The sequence below is a fragment of the Chlorocebus sabaeus genome, chromosome 21 (assembly GCF_047675955.1).
Source record: "Chlorocebus sabaeus isolate Y175 chromosome 21, mChlSab1.0.hap1, whole genome shotgun sequence".
Lineage (NCBI taxonomy): Eukaryota > Metazoa > Chordata > Mammalia > Primates > Cercopithecidae > Chlorocebus > Chlorocebus sabaeus.
The window spans coordinates 96,833,025-96,849,894 of record NC_132924.1 but is presented as its reverse complement, the minus strand read 5'-3'; positions in this window follow the sequence as shown (position 1 = coordinate 96,849,894).

Below are 16,870 nucleotides of genomic sequence, written 5' to 3'. Positions count from 1 at the left end.
ATATAGATACTTCAATTATGTCAACCAAACCTATGTAAATAAAGTGAGGACAGGTTGCTTAAATTATTGAGATCAAATTGTTGGTTTTTATTTTAATAATGGAAATTTGATTGTAAATGTTATTTATTTTTACTGCAGTTACGTAGTACGGTAGTTACGTTTATAGCACCTATGATTCTGGATGGATGAAGTGGTTGCCTAATATGAGATTACTTATTTTCCTATTCTTTTAAAGTTAACCTTAATCTTACGTTTTTTAAAAATTAAATTTATTTACATACCTTTGTGATAGGTTTGCCAGATGAAATACAGAATACTCACTTAGATTTGAATTTCAGATAAATAATAAATAATTTTTTAGTATAAGTAGTCTCAAAGGTTGCATGGGACATATTTATACTAAAAGTTATTCATTGTTTATTTGAATTGTAAATGTCCTCAGTTGTCCTGCTTTTTATTTCCCCTCTAAATCTGGCAACACTACTTTGTGATGCATACCTGATGTTTTTTATTATCTGGCATTCATTTTCCCTACCACTGGTAACCAAACCTCTCTTTTCCTTTAAAGGACTATCCACTCTACTATTAATATATGTGTGTGGGTGGAACTGACCCATCTCTTATAGGACATGATTCAAACTGTATCAATCTAACTGCAATGTCATGCCATGGTGATTGGTTCAGTAATGGGGCCAGGACTCTGGTCAGGACAATGAGAGCCAGACCTAAGACTTTGCTCTTTGTAGAAAATAAAAGAGTTTTTTTGTTTATTTGTTTTGTCTTGTGTTGCTTGTTTGTTTTTCCTGAAAGTATTGCTAAGCTTGTTGGTGATATGTCCTGGAGCTGCAGGGAGCCAGCGCATGGAAAGAGTCTGTCCAAAATAGTGACTTCATAAGATAAAGCTGAAAGATGAAGAATAAAAGACTGAGACTTACTGATGTCATTGAGCCCTGGATCCAGCTAAGCCTGAAGAGGTCTATCTTGGACTTTTCCACTGTTAGAACAGATAGATCCAATTCACACACAAAAAATAACCCATAAGCTAGTGCACTTAAATTGTTGCCACCTGCAGCCAAAAGTTTCTTTTAGCAAAGACATTTTGAGGCAATGAGAGGCATATACAATAAAGGTATTAAATAGAGAAATCAGAACCAAATATATGAGGACAAAATAAGCCAATCCTAAAAGTTAACATAATTTAATGTTTTCTAATATATGTGTACTACCTATAGTAAGAAGATTTTAAATATATATAAACAATTTTTTATTTTGATAGTTTAATACTATTTCAATGTGAATTAAATACATAGCTAGCACATCATACCCAAATGTTCTTATAAAAGACATTTGCTAAAGTAAAAACATGATTTGATTAAAATTAGAATATAAATTATTCTTATGGAAATATAAGGATATGGCAAACATCGTGAAAGTATCATGCAAGGGTCCAAAATTTTGAAAGCATTGACATAGTTAATGTGATTGTATATCACATTTTGCTTTGAGTAACCTAGCAGTCAGGGTTGGGGCAGGAAATGGGGAGAAATATGTTATTTTATAACTATCATCAGAAAAGAAAAATCATGCCAATATTTCTGGAAAACCTATTTATTCTCTGCAGTCAAATTCCAAAACAAATTTCTCATTTAGTACTTATATGAAGACTGTTAACCTTTATTACTTGAGAATATTCTCAGCAATAGTTTTATAATCAAATAAAACCATCAATGTAAAAGGAAATTTTTAATGTTTTCTCTTATAACAATCTTTCATTAAAGTCAACAGTTTTAAAGATATACTGTAGTACAGTTGGTTCTATAAAATTTAAGTTAATATGGCACAACCTTGTAGCCTTTCAGGGATCTAATTTAACGAAAAATAATAATAATAATAAGCTTAGGTTACCTAGGGGTTTCAACGAAGAAAATTTAGACTGAAAACTTTCATAAACCCCACATCTCTTACTGGGTTTTGAAAGTAGCTGAATAGCAAACAATTAGCTATCTGAGGTGGCTTTAGAATCGTGGTGCTATATATTGCTAATGGATTCATATGCTTTGAAAATCAAGAGAACAAAAGACAAGTATTATTAATGAGAAAAAGAAAAAGGCTTTTGGTAATTCAAAGAATTCTGTAGCAATTACAATTAGGAACCTTTCATAATAGGTAAGATACCAGCATAATGTCCCTCAGAACAGAATGTACATTGTTAGAAATCCAAGTGTAGTAGGCCTTTTCTATTAGGAATTATAGGAATAGGAGTTGGCAAGTGGGAAATCAAGAATAGTTTTTGAAGAAAGAATAAGTAATATAATGGAATGACAGCAAGAGAAAAATGAGAGAAAGATATGAAGTTAGGCTTTCTAAAGCATATTTTGGAGAGGAAATTCAAATAGCTTAAGGAAGAGTAAAACAATAATAAATGAAACCTAATCTCACACGAGAGAGTGATAGAACACATCCAGAGAATAAACATATCCAGGGAATAAATGTCCTTGGGGCAATGGTTTCTCTTACTAAGGAAGCAGGAAGAGTATATTGTTTGCTATTTTGGAGTATAAAGTAGTTTCAGTCATAGCCTTGGTTTAATAATATGAAGACTAAGATAAAGAGGTGCACTCTGTTGGTAGTAGATTAGTTGAAATGCTGACGACAGAAAGGCAGACTACAAAAGCAGATGCTCCTTTAAGTGTTAATTTCTAATAAAGTAAATATTTAAAAGTTATTTTTTCTTTTATTGCATAAATATTTGCCTTCTACTGGATTAATTTTGAAAATACAAACTATTCATTAGCAGATTTTACTTCTGAAAAGTTTATGAAAACTAAGAAGGGAATTAAGGTCAGATTATTAGAGTAAAGACCTTGAAGTCCCTTTCATATCACATTTCCCATAGAGGTAAGAGATACCTAATATTCTAAAGAGTGAGGATTTCTCTACCTAATTAAAGGTTACATTTTAAACTCTTTACTTGCAAAAATCTCTAATGTATACTTAATTGTATACTATTTTTCTTCTTACCTACACTGACATGAAAACTCTTCCCTAACCCTTCTTAGAAACTTGCTTAGAAAATAAGATTTTTCTGTACAGAAGAACCATCTCTCCGTTATCATCTTATCATCTTTCTTCACTCTCAGAGTGACAATTTATTTTTGTTATTTATCGCTGACAGCTTTGTTAACTCAAAAGAGTTAAAATGCAAAAACTTCCAGCAATATATTTTTCTTTGAGAAACTGACTTTTTAAAAAAATTAATACATATTTTGAATGAATAAAATATCCAAAATAAGTTACTCTTAAGTACTTAATGTTGCATTTTTTTGTAATAGAAATATCTTTAGACAGACTATTTAATTATAATATGTTATTGCTGTGCAATCTGACACTTTGATTGAATATATTTCTATCATTAAGCATCATTGCCACTTTCAAAAGAAAATTTTGTTGTCTTTGCTTATCAGATTGTTATGGATCAAGGGTGTCCATAAAAAGGAACTAAAACTGGAGTGGAAGCTGGTAGCTGGCAAAAGATCTTCCAATGAAGGTGGGAGAATTTTCAAGGCACTTACCTGGCTACAAAGGATGACTTTGGCATTTATATCCAAACGGGTGAGAACAGAGGTCTTAGCCATGGTTAAAATAAAATATTTAGCATTGGGAGATCCAAGATTATTTAGCAGAAAAAGAGATAGAGAGCTACAAGGAAAGTTTCTTAAAACTCCGAACCATCTTCCTCGCTCTGTCACCCAGGCTGGAGTGCAGTGGCCGGATCTCAGCTCACTGAAAGCTCCGCCTACCGGGTTCAGGCCATTCTCCTGCCTCAGCCTCCCAAGTAGCTGGGACTGCAGGCGCCCGCCACCACGCCCGGCTAATTTTTTTTTTTGTATTTTAGTAGAGACGGGTTTTCACCGTGTTAGCTAGGATGGTCTCGATCTCCTGACCTCGTGATCCGCCCGTCTCGGCCTCCCAAAGTGCTGGGATTACAGGCTTGAGCCACCGCGCCCGGCCAACAAATTCTTATTGAGACCCCCAGACTCTGTGCTAGGCAGTGGAGGATCATCTTCATGAAAAACACATATACAGGGACATATACTTGTAAATGTCAGGATCCATCTCCTTAGAGTCAAATGAGGGGCTGTCCCCTCATTTTATTTGTACTTATAAGTACAAATAAGTTCAATTCATTTTAAGCTGTGAGGGGATTAGATGCAAGTTGCAACGTGGGCACGGAGGAACAAGGGATAATTCACCCAGGAAATTCAGAGAAGGCGTCTCAAGATGGTAAACACCTGACATAAACATTGAAGGAGGCCAGGCACGATGGCTCATCCATATAATCGCAGCACTAGGAGGCTCAGGTGTGAGGATTGCTTGAGCCTGGGGGTGCAAGACCAGCCTGGGCAACACAGTGAGATCCTGTCTCTACAAATAATTAGCCAGGCATGGTGATGCACACCTGTAGTCCCAGCTACTCAGGAGGCTGAGGTGGGAACATCACCTGAGCCCAAAGAGGTCAAGGCTGCATGAGCCATGATCTCGCCATTGCATTCCAGCCTGGGCATTGGAGTGAACCTCTGTCTCAAAAAACAACAACAAACTAATTAATTGAAGGAAAGCTTGCCTGACAGACAAACTTGGGGAAACAGGAGAGAAGACATTCTAAGGAGAGGGAATAAAGTGTGAGAAAAGTGCGGCCTGTTCAGGGAACTACAAGTACTGACAGAGTATAAAGTTTGAGTGAGGGGTTGGAGGTGGGAGGAGCAGCTACCAGAGGATGAGGCTTCAGCTGTTGGAAGGAAGAGACATTAAAGGGCCTTACATGTCATGGTAAGGAACTCAAATCTTATATTACAAACAATGAGGAGCCTCTGAAGAATTTTTAGGAGAGAGAGTAACATCATCAGATTCTCACTTGCATGCTGGCAATGATGTGCTGGATGAATTGTGAGAATAAAACCAGGGAGAGAAGTGAGGTGGTGAAGGAGGCTTGATTTAGGGCACAGGCAGAAGAGATGAAAAGGAAGTAGTAGGGGAGGGCTAATAGGAGGTAAAATTGATGGGAGGTGGTGACTGAAGATTAGAAGGCAGGAACAATGTGAGCAATAGGAGAAAAAAATGGTTTTTGAGGTTTCTAATTGGAAAAGAGAGTGTGCTGGTATTAATCACTAAGATAGGAAACAGAAAAGATTTGGAACAAAGATCATGAGTACAGATGTGTACACAATGACTTTGAGGAAATTACCAGTTGTAGCTATAGTTCCAGGCCTCAGATGAGAGGTTTGGATAAATATTTGGGAATCACAAAGAGGGCAATAAAAGCTATCGACATTAATAGTGTCACTGTTAAGGACATAGGCTCTGCTGTCAAAAGACTCAGATTGGAGTTGGCTCTCTCATTGACCTTGTGTAAGTTTCCTAAATCTGAAACGTGCTGTTAATAATATCTCTTACAAACCACTAAAGAATTAAATGGAAGTGTATCTAAAGCATTCAACATGGTATTTGGCATGTAGTAAGTGCTCGGTAATGCTACCTTATATTTTTCTGATGAATCGGATTAGAAAATTAAAATTCACCTGGCTGGGTGCGGTGGCTCATGCCTGTAATCCCAGCACTTTTGGAGGCCGAGGTGGGCTGATCATGAGTCAGGATATCGAGACCATCCTGGCTAACATGGAGAAACCCTGTTTCCACTAAAAATACAAAAAATTAGCTGGACGTGGTGGCGGGCACCTGTAGTCCCAGCTACTCAGGAGGCTGAGGCAGGAGAATGGCGTGGAGGCAGGAGAATGGCGTGAACCCAGGAGGTAGAGCTGGCAGTGAGCCAAGATTGCCTCACTGCACTCTAGCCTGGACAACAGAGCCAGACTCCGTCTCAAATAAATAAATAAATAAATAAATAAAGAGAAAGAAAATTAAAATTCACCTATTCGCTAAATTTTCTGGGGACCCCTGCTGTATTCAAGGCCAAATAAATGAGGCAAAATGATAGAACTCTTGGTGGAATTAATATTTAAGATGCAGAGCCATAGAGAAAGGCAAATGAGTTATCATATAAGCGAGATAGAGACACTTGACATAGGACAGATAGACACCATATTGATTGATGGTAGAGAGCTTGCAAAGAAGAAAATGTCCGATTCACATTTAGTTATGTGACAAAAATGTCACACAACTAAAGCTTTCAATGTTTTCGGGTGTTTAGTAGTTACTAAGTCATTGGCAACTTTAGTCATTAAAATATTGGGGGTGGAAACAAGCTCACATTACTTGATAAGTGAAAGAGAAAGGAAAAAATGTAGACAATGAGTATAGGTTACTCTTTTTAGAAGCTTGGCTGTGAAGAGGAAAGACATGAATTAGTAATACTCAGGGTATTTATTTATTTATTTAAATTGATTGTTTTAATGAAGGTAGTTTTTATTTTAATTTTGAGAGATATCTGAACATACTTATACATTGACCAGAAAGAGCCAATGGAGAAAACAAAACCATGTATATAGGCGAGAATCGCTGATGGTGCAAAAGGAAACAGGGAAATGTAGAGCGCAGCAAAGCAGAAGGCCTTAGGAAGAGCAAAGTGCTTCACTCAGTGAGTACAGAGATGCCAGACCTAATGAATGCTTGAGTTACCTTTATTGCCACTTGAAGAATTCCACGACCATCAAAGAATTACTGAATTCCACGTTGAGAGAGTGCTAACTACAGTAGGATAGAGAACACTATGAGCATCTGGGAAATAATTGAAAATCATTTCACTGCTGGGAATGAACAGAAACTGGTGGTATGTGCAGCTTCAGGCACTGTGGAAAAGTTCTGGTTCAGAAGGCAGATCTTAGCATTGGGGGAGATGATGATCTTAACAGTGGTCACTGTAAAGGAGCTCAACATGAAATAACAGTGTTTAGAATCAGGGCACAGAGGAATTGGAATTACTTGGAAATCTACGAAATCAGCATCAGAAAAGTCCTTCAGCTGGTAGAACTGGAAGAGGAGATCTATCCTCTTAGACCAATATTTTATAGGCACAAAAACCCTTAACAGATTATCAACAAATGGAATTAAGCAATATTTAAAAAGGGATAATATATCATGATCAACTTGGGTTTATCCCAGCAATGCAAGCCTGTTTCAACATTTAAAAATCAGTGTAATTCCAGGAACAGAAAACCAAACACCGCATGTTCTCACTCATAAGTGGGAGTTGAACAATGAGAACATATGAACACAGGGAGGGGAACATCACACACCAGGGCCTGTGGGGGGCAGTGGAGGGGAAGGGGAGGGAAAGCATTAGGAGAAATACCTAATGCAGACGACGGGTTGATGGGTGTAGCAAACCACCATGGCACATGTATACCTATGTAACAAACCTCAACATTCTGCACATGGATCCCAGAACTTAAAGTATAATAAAAATAAAAATAAAAATCAGTGTAAATCGCTGTATCAACAGACTAAATAGGAGACAAAATATAAGTTTATTTAATATAAACAGAAAAAGCATTTGACAAAATTTATGAGGAACATTTCTCAGGAAGATGGAATAGAAAAGAACTTCCTCAATTTAATAAATGGCATCTAGCATCATATTTAATGATCACAGTCAAAGAAATAGAAAACTGAAAACCATAAAGAACATCAATGATACCAGAATAAGTTTCTGTAAAACAGCCAATAAAGTAATAGTAAAACAAACAAGAAAATTGTTTGTTTACCCTAAAATATTAAGAAAATAGTTTTTAATGCACACAATGTGATTGAATATGCTCCATAGTTTTTGAAAATTTGGCTTAACACTTTTTGACGTGAGATCCAAAGGTTTTTCTATAAGGTGAGTTTTATCTATACTATATTTTAGTGGCCATTACTGAAAAGGACACTTTACAAAAAACATGAAGGTACACCCACCTGGGAGAAATACACAAGGGTTTGCTTATTTAAGCACAATACTTATGTTTTTCAATTGTATTCACCTGTTATAAATTTGTTAAAATTTTGCTAGTAATTTTCTTGCAAACTGAGAAGTATTTCATTTCCATATTTTTAGCAAATAAGAAAACACCAAAACTTTTTTACTTGGAAAAATTTTAAACAGGTATAAAGACTGTTTTTAAGTTTAGAAATATGTTTTTACAGGTGACGTATTTTATCATTTTGAACTTTAAAGTCACATAATGATGGACAAGATTCCAAATGACTCTTTTCAAAACATGCTTTTGACAACGTAAGTTTCTTTTGAAAAGTAGTTACTTTCTCACTATGGTTAAAAATCTTGAAGCAACATAGTAAATGTGTACTTCCCTTTTCTTTTTTTCAAAGATATCTACTAACAGTGATTTGTTGTCACTGGAAAGATCAGCACACTTGAACAGTTGTCTGTTTTGTTTTTTTTAAAACAAGTATCATCCTAAGTTTAATGATTCTTGTAAGAAATTTACACAAAGATAGACTGTATGTCTTTGTTATAAATTATTTTTGTGGTCATCTCCTATCTCATTACAAAGTATTTAAGATACTTTAATCCATAAATTATTAGTTTAGCAACCCTGGATCAAATCATGGGTTTCACTTTTGGCTATCTTGGTCCCATAACTATCAGGGATATATTTTTTTTTCAGAATTATCATAAAATATCCCTGAAGCAGGCTATCCTCAGAGGTAACATTCATTCATTCTTACTGGTTAATTTATGTAATGCTATCTCACAATTCTTGAATTCCTCACCCTTATATTATTCGATGGCAAAAACTATGCAGTTACCTAAAGCAAGGGTTAGCAAACTTCTTCTGTAAATGGCCAGATAATAAACATTTGAGGCTTTGCAGGTCATAAGGTTTCTGGTACAACTACTCAACTCTGCTGTTGTAGCATGAAAGCAGTCATAGACAATACTGAAAGAATGAGCATGGCTGTGTCCCCCCAAAAAGCTCTATTTACAAAAACAGGCAACAGGATAGGTAGAGTATAGTTTGCTGATCCTGGCCATAAAGCTTTCTAGAACCTCAGAATTTTCTTGATCCTAATAACTAGAGGCAGTAATGTAATTCTCAGTTGTCTGATGCTAGTTTCCCGTCTTGGAATATGAATGAGGGTTTCACCACCTCTTGCCTCTGTATAGCCAGGTAAACAGTGCCAAATGACCCAGTTTTCTGAAAGATCTGTTGCCTGTAACCACCTTCCTGGTACAAGTTTTAGAATATCTAAGGTTTCCAGTTCAGAATCACCTAGAGTTTTTGTAAATAACAGAATCCGACCCAGGCTAGCTAAAGCAAAAGGGAATTTATGGGAAGGATATTGTGAGCCTCACAGGTCAGCTCATTTTTTAAGCAGAGGTCAGTTATCCTAGACCATCTTCCTATTCCACTTGATATCAGACTAGCTCATTGTGCAAAATAACATCATGCTGAAATGACCTGTAGAGCAGGAATTTGCAAGTACACTATGTCCTTGGTCACATAAATGAATGCTGGGGGATATGAATGCCATGAAATATAGGAGCCTGATACCTCACGGATGTTTCTGGGGGCCTGTTATTCTGAGGCATGTAAAAATATGTCCTTCAAAATGAAGGACATGTTGCAATTCCTTTCGTGCCTTTCCAGCAAGAACAAGGCTTGGTGGGCCTCTCTGGATGATAATGACAATAAGGCACAGTTTTGAGTGCCTTGTTTCAATCACACTGTCCAATGATCACAATGCTGCTATCTCTCAATGGAACTGAGAGCAAAAGAAGACTCTCTGGTAAGTTCAGGCTGAGGTGAGGCAATCTGTGAATCGTCCTTTATGACACAATAAATCCAAGGGTGCTTGGAGAGCCTGAGGAAGATTGGGATGTTATATGGACTTCCATTAAAACAGGAAATTGAGACAGGGTAACACATTTTCCTTCTGTGTGTCAGAACATTATAATGTGCATGCATATAGATACCATCATTATGTGGGAACTGAGTCAACATACCAAGTCAGCCCTGATGCTTGTTATAGCTTTCCTCTTTTATCAGTTCAAAGTCCCAATCTAACAGAACATATCATAAACACACAATAGCTTCAGTATCAAGAGGATCAAGGTGAAAGAAAAGTGCCAATATTCTCTTATATCTTCCTAAAAGGAGGAACAAATTGAATGTAAGAAAGCGAATATGTAATTTAATTTTTAAACTGATTCTAAGTAAAGATATTGAACTGAATGACTCCTAAACTAGGAATGAGGAACTTATTCTAATGTGACCATCGACTCTAAGTTGTTTGCTTGTTCAATGTGTTTCTTCCTCTATTAAAAAACAAAAAAAAAATCAATGAATACTACTAACTTCCAGCCACGGGGAACTGAGAATCATGATTGATGTAACAACTATCAAGTATTATGCAATCCAGTTTTGAATATAAATGACAAATATTAGATCAATAATTTCATGAAACCATAGCCACCAATTACCCTTCCTTCCTGCTCTGAGGTAACTAAAAGCAGGATTTTTATGTTGAGGGGATTGTGTTCTTACCAACCCCTCTTTCAATAGAGTAGGCTTATGATAAGGCTTATATATTCATTTTCATACCACCAAAAAAGGATTTGTAATAGTGAAAAAACATGAAATTGTTTATATTCCTTTATGCACTGCCTTTTACCCATTGCTTTTTAAAATGCAGGATTTTTTTTTAAATCTAAAAAACATGGGATTGATTATATAATTTTGAGCTGAAAAGGACCTTAGCAATCATTAAGTCATTCCTTTCATTTTACAAATGAGTAAGGAGAAGTGTGCTGAAGTTGAGTGATTTTACTAAGATTACATGGCTAGTTACTATCAGAACTCAGATTAGAAAAAATATAGGTAATAAATAAATACCTGCTTGCCCTTGCGGCTGTTTTGCCAGGTGTGAACATTGAAGACATTCTACCTACAGACTCTATCCTATCTAGGTCTTAAACTGACAAGAATAAATCCAAGTGGTTCATTACCAGTTCCGTCCCCGCAAAAGAATATGATTCAAACATAGTTTGTGTAATGCCATAAGCCTTATATGCTTGGGAAAGGGTGGAAGGTGGCTGGTGGGGGTGGTAAATTTCATCCCCTGGAAGTCGTCTTGAAGGTCTACTTATTGGAATCACCAGGAGGGCTTGTTAAACCATAGACTGATGAGCCCTATCCCCAGAGTTTCAGGTTCAGTGGGGCCTGAGAACGTGCATTTCTAACACGTTCCCAGATGATGCTAATACTGCTATGAGAACTGCTGGTCAGTCTCCCCCAGTCCATTGGGATGCCTGCCTACTTTTTGTCCTGGTTATTTTCACTTCAGTTTCCAATGCTCTTGGATACTGAGCTTGCTTCCATATGCTTCCAGAGTTGCTTTCTAAGACCAAGTCAAGCCTTGACTTACTGTTTTTGCAATCACATCATGCGCAAACTATTATTCCCAAAAATTCCTAAAATATGACACACATTTCTTTTCTCAGACTAGGCCCCTCGACACCTGAGCTCACTCAGGAGGAAAAAAAAAAAAATCACTTTATCCTCTGTACTTGAATTAGGTTGCTGGGTCATATCAAGTGGAGGTCATTCCTTTCTATTGCTGTTGTCACAAGCCCTGCTCCTGCTCCCATTAGGTTGTGTGCAATTTCTTATGTATCGTGTTTTCTCTCCAGGTGCTCTCAGAATACCACATGCTTAGTACTGTGTGGAAGAGTTTGGGCAAGACTGTAGTTTCTCTTTATTTGATCTCAGATTCTTTGTACCTGATAAAAAATTCATATATTTTTATTTGAATCAAAGGTGGTCGTTTGATCAACAAATATACATTGAATAATGCATAGGTTCAATGTTAAGACTAAAAAGATACAAAGATGAATAAGACACGATACGAGCTCTTAGAGAGCTTTGAGGCTAATGTAGGAGACAAACATTTTAAAAGTAATTATAATTTACAAATGAAAAGCCTGTATATCACTGACTTTGACAATCTATTATATCAAAATGACTTACTTCAATTTTCTTTAATGAATCAGCTAAATAACTATTTATAGATAAATTACATCAACATGTATGAACATATAGTACTAAACCATTCAACCATTGCCAACTTTCTAAGGACAAACCACCTAGTTAATGTGGGGGAAAAAACAATGTTAGTTCTTATTAAAAACTTTGTATGGAGGGAAAAGTAAATAAATACTGCTTACTTCCTAGATACAGAGTTTTACAATTTTATTATATATGTAATATGCATGTAATTCAGTACACAAAAATGCTATCATCTTGATAAAATTGGAAAGCATTAATATTTCATATTATTGTTTTTTTTTAAACAAAGCCCCTCTCCCCAGTCATCAAATGTCCTGAAGTTTCAACTGTCCCCAGTTGAATTCACTAGCTGCTGAGTACCTTTTGAATACCTTTTCTGTGTTCATGGAATTTCTGACCTTATGAATCTGCAGACCCTTAACATTGAGTCTGAAATCTACAGGTCTTTTGCAGCTAGGGTACAGGTATGTGACCTTTCCCTAATCAGACACACCCATGGGCAACTATGACTTGAAAACACATAAAGTGAAGAAGCGTGTTGCATAGGGCAGCAAGGGTGGCAGCAGAAACACCTCGCTTTTAGAATCTCAGAAGAGATTCTAGTTTCCAATTCCCCATGTTAGCAGTAAATTTATAGTATCTCTGCCCGGAGATGACAACCGTCAAGGACTCACTGGAGTAGTTCCACAGTGAAACTTGGGTGTAGTTCCTAATTGTATAGAGTGAGTAAGGAAATCTGACATTTGACCAACAGGCATTACAGAAAGAGAAAAAAAAAAAAAAATTAAGGGGAAGAAAAATATGAAAATAACAAAAGAAAAGTTTCCAGCACTAAAGTACATGAGTTTTTGGATAAAAAAGGGCCTTTGGAATACCCAGTACAATAAATGTAAAAGTATTCCACTATGGTACATCATCAACTTTCAGAATTCCATAAAGAAACAGAAGATTCTGAAAACCTTTAGAGGTCATAAAGAGTCACATACAAAAGATCAGAATCAGAATAACTTCAGATTTCGACAGCAATGTTGAAAGTTTGAAATCAATAAAATAACACCTTCAAATTCTGAAGAAAACTGGTATTCAACCTGAAATTTTCTACCTTGTTAAACTAATCAACCGAGGGTGAGATTAGAATAAAACTATCAGATATGCAAGGTCTCAAAATTTTACTACCTATTCGCTTTTTCTTAGGAAGCCACTAAAGGATATACACTATCAAAACAAGGGAGTACATCAAGATGGATGACATAGATTCCAAGAAACAGAGGGTCTAACACAGAAAGATAAAGGGAAATCCCAGGATAGTTAACTCAATAAAATTCCAGACAATAGCCATGTAGCAACAGTACAGATTAACATGGGATGATGGATGGCTTTGGGAGACAGGTCTCTGATTAAAATTAGTGAGTCTAATAGATTCCTGATACACTTGATTATGTGGAAAATAATATGAGGAAGGACTTTATGGTTGTTAATATAGAAGAAATAAAAGAAAGAAAATTTAAGCAAATTATTGAGGGAGGAAAATCCAATAAAGTTAAAGTGTACAAGAATGTAACTTCTGTTTTATGCTGTTTTAAGTTTTGTACTACTATTTGATTTTTTAAATTATGTGCATTTATCATTTGCATAAAAATAATTGATTTTAAAAACATCATGTGGTAGCAGAGACCATATCCTTGACCCCAATAATGTCAATGTGGTAGTGGGGACATGTGGCATCTTCAAATTTTCTGAAGTATCCAACCTGCCTACTCATTTATAATGTAGATTGACCCTGAGCACATTACAATAAAGGAATCAATGTTGTTCCTGTCTCATTTGGAATAATAATAAGCCAGTGAATATTCATTAAAGTTAAAGAGCAGCCAGAAAACCAGTAAGCAGCATCCTGGGAACTATAACATACTTAGCTCTTCAAATCATTTCTTGATTACAGGTAAGTACTAGGTATTTGGAGACTAGGTCATATAATGGTAGTAACTATCACTGGTAATTTTGTAGCATGAATAAGTGTTTAATTTTCCACTAACTTCAATAAGAAATCAGAATGATTTGTAAATAAACTGTTTATTCCTAAAAAAGAAAGCCCCAAAGAGGTTTGTAGTTGAAATGAATTTAAAAATGAGAGGCAGAAAAAAAAAAAAAATGGTGTGCTAGCTTACTTCTCAGATTTTAGTTGATGAAAAAGAAAACAATTAACATTTAACTTGGGATAACATGTACTAGAACAAATTCTTGTAAGCATTGCTATATGCAACATTTACATAAAGATGTGCAGAGATATTTTACAAGATGAACATTTTAAACACATGACATTTGTGGAGGTTGAATGGGAGAAGTAGCACTCATTGCCCCTGCACTTGGTCTGCAAATCCAGATTTGCAATATTCAGATTTGCTGTTGTTCTGTCTCTATAAATCAGTTCTGCCATAGCCAAGCAGCAATTATGCCTACAATGGCTGCTGAATGCCGTGTGCATTCAGCTACCTTTATATTCCCCCACAGTAAAGGGTGTCACTACATTTTAAATTATTAACATTAGCAAGGGGAATAGGGTGTTTCAGAGGACTTGTAACAGTACATAAATAAAGACATTTGTGAAGAAATATATATAACAAAGAACCATAACAAGAGAAGCTTGCAAAGTACCCATAAGGATAACAGCAGGAATGTATCTGAAAATATGCCCTCATTTCCATAATGAGCTACCCTAATGTTTTCTGTTGAAATGAGGGCTTTACCTTAAAAGATCATACCAAAGAAAGAAAGAAGAAAATGAAGTACTAGTTTACATTCTAGTTGAGGTAAGGAAAGTCGAATGGAAGAAATGAAATGTATGAATTGCCTTTTTTTTTGGTTATATTCATATACACCTTAATAAAGCTTTTTTTTTTTTTTTTTTTTTTTTTTTTTTTCCACAGCCCTCTCCCACTACTCTTTCCTGTCTTCAAAATAGTTTGGTGGTCTACAAGTTCTAAAAGCTGGTATTTCTAGCATATGCATTTTATATGTATATTAAGATAAAATCCCTAGTCTTCTTAACTGAGCTTACAAACTTCAAGATACTCTGTTGAAGGGAAACAGAATGCTTATGTCCTGGATAAAATCCAATCTCTCAAACTGGGTAAAAAGAATTTGAGATAAGGAAATAACTTGCCAAAGAAAACAGACAGAAAAGATGTCTTGTGTTCTGCCAAACAGTGGATATGCTATCAAGAATGAAGGAAAGGACTTGCTAAAACTTTTGAAACAAAAACAGCTAGTACTGCTTGGTTTCAGGATGAGTATGGAAAAATAGAATCCTTTATGTATGGTAAGGGGGGAATCCCCAAATACTGCTTGTTCACAGGCTAAAATGAGTAAGGAAGTCATATTTCCAGTGAAATGTTCATGCTTACATTTTCCACATCAAGAGCTGGAAAAAGCCCAGAGAAAAACAAAAATAACAATGGAGGGTAGAAGACAAGAACTTAAATTGCAATTTTGTGGACAAAGGACTATATTAAAAATTTGGAGAAAAATAAAGAAAGGTTGGACCTGAGGAAAAAAGTCTACTGTGGTCATAATTTTCCATCTCCAAGTCTAAAGAAAACAGAATAAGAGCAAATAGTAAAAGAAAAATTGCATTTAGGTAAGTCATAAAATTTCCTGAAAGAAAAGAAAATCAATAAAACAATAGATAGTCTAGGCTAGTAAGAGGTTGTGAAATGACTGGAACTCAGTGAGTCTCAGAATGAGATAGATTCTTCAAGGCAGCGACTGTCCATTCACCTATCATCGCATGGCCTTTTTTTCCCCCCCCCCACAGTCCTCTCCCACTACTCTTTCCTGTCTTCAAAATAGTTTGGTGGTCTACAAGGTCTAAAAGCTGGTATTTCTACCATAAAATTTGCTAATCTTTCAGTTTTTATTAATTAGAAGCTAATAGGATTCTATCTCTGGATTTACAGTTTTAAAAAGTTTTATTTTGGCATACTGGGATATATGTAACTTATTTGGCATAATATATGGCCTAATCAGAAATTCTGCTATCAAGTTCTTCACTATATTTTTGAAAAATTATGTACAATTGTAAATTTGAAGGACAGTTTTTGAAGAGTCAGACTTAAAACAAAGGTAAGAATACATATATTAAGTCTTTATCCCTTAGCTCAGGGAAAGCAGAACAGACCATAGGCAAGGACTGTCAGTGGCCGACAACTAATACTTGAGTAATCATTATGTATCAGGTACTTTACATGTGATATCTTTTTTTAATGTCTTATAATTTTAGTTTAAAAAAATTTTAATAGACAATAACTGTACATATTTATGGCTGTACATAGTGATGTTGCAATACATATAACGTATAGTGATTAGATCAGGGTAATTAGCATATCTATCATCTCAAAAACTTATTATGTCTTTGTTTTGGGAACATGCAATATCCTTCTAGCTATTTGAAACTACACAGTATTGTTAACTATAGTCATCCTACAGTGCTACAGAACACTAGAACTTATACCTCCTATCTAGTTGTAATTTTGTATTTTACAACTTCGATTGTAGGTGTAATTATCCCTATTTAGACTATACTTGTATGAAACAGAAATTATTTTCATTTTACAGATGAGGAAACTGAGATGCAGAGAAGTAATCTGTCCAAAGTCCACTGGGTTATAAGATTCATAACAAGAACTACAACTTGGGTCTATCTGAATCTTAAACTTCTGGCACTATACTTGCTCACAGGTTTGAAAAGAAGAGCTTTAATTTCTACTATTTCTCAAGAATTTGTAATGCTTTCTCTTGCCACTGTGCTTTCAACTTACAGGGGTTGCAGTTTTGATAAAAGACAA